Below are 1,335 nucleotides of genomic sequence, written 5' to 3'. Positions count from 1 at the left end.
AGATGGTGTTTTTCCAAAGAAAGTGCTTCCAACATGAGCAATTGCTGTTTTTAAAGCTCAGAATATGTGTGTTAGGTTGATCAATGGAGAGAATACTGTTTTATAATTACAATTGAGGATGAATTGCCTGGCATTTTCTAAATGACAAAGTTTACATCCTGAAGATTCATGTATCTACTTCTGGAAAAATGTCTAATTTTGGTTATAAACTCTTAAAATACACTAGGATAGTCCCGGGAAGTGACTAGAAACATGGAAGAAACACTTGAAATGCTGTATAATAGAGCCGTGCTATCTTTATGGCCTAGTTCAATCACTGAGATTAGAGGTAAAAAACTCTCAACTGAGGAGAGTAAGGATGAAGTTTACATTTGCGGCTACTTTAGATGTTGTTTTTCCAAGGAAAGTGATTTCAAACATTAAGAATTGCTGTCTATAAAGGTCAGAATACGTATGAGGCTGATAAATAAAGAGAATACTGTTTCTATTTACAGGTGATTCTGATTAGACTGGCGTTTTCTGAATGACTCAATTGAAACCTTTAACATTCCTGTTTATACTTCTAGGAAAACTGTCTACTTTTGGTTAAACGCTTAACATACACCATGATAGACCCTGAGAAATGATTAGAAACATGTAAGAAACACTGGAAATGTTGGTACATAGAGCCGTTCTATCTTTATGTTCATGTTCAGTCACGGAGATTAGAGATAGAATGCTGCGTAATGCCGAGAGAACAGATAATGTTTTCCATTCTGTCTACTTTAGATGATGTATTACCGAAGAAAGTGCTTTCAAACATTAAGAATTTCCGTTTAAAAAGCTGACAATATGGGTATGAAGCTGATAAATGAAGAGAATACTGTTTATACTCACAGGTGATTCTGATTAGACTGGCGTTTTTTGAATGACTCAATTTAAACCTTGAAGATTCCTGTGTATACTTGTAGGAAGACTGTCTACTTTTGGTTAAAACGCTTACAGACACAATGATAGTCCCGAGAAATGATTAGAAACATGTAAGAAACACTTGAAATGCTGGTACATAGAGCCGTTCTATCTTTATTTTCATGTTCAATCACAAGATTAGAGGTAGAATGCTGGGAAATGACGATTGTACAGATAATGTTTACCATTCTGGCTATTTTAGATGATGTTTTTCCAAATAAAGTGCTTTCAAACATTAAGAATTTCCATTTATAAAGCTCAGACTATTTGTGAAGCTGATAAATGAAGAGAATACTGTTTATATTTACAGGTGATTATGAGTAGACTGGCGTTTTCTGAATGACTCAAATTAAACCTTGAAGATTCCTGTGTATACCTCTAGGAAAA

The sequence above is a fragment of the Myotis yumanensis genome, unplaced genomic scaffold (assembly GCF_028538775.1).
Source record: "Myotis yumanensis isolate MYYU_CA2020_CCGP unplaced genomic scaffold, mMyoYum1.0.hap1 SCAF_8, whole genome shotgun sequence".
Classification (NCBI taxonomy): domain Eukaryota; kingdom Metazoa; phylum Chordata; class Mammalia; order Chiroptera; family Vespertilionidae; genus Myotis; species Myotis yumanensis.
This window is presented reverse-complemented; position numbering follows the sequence as displayed.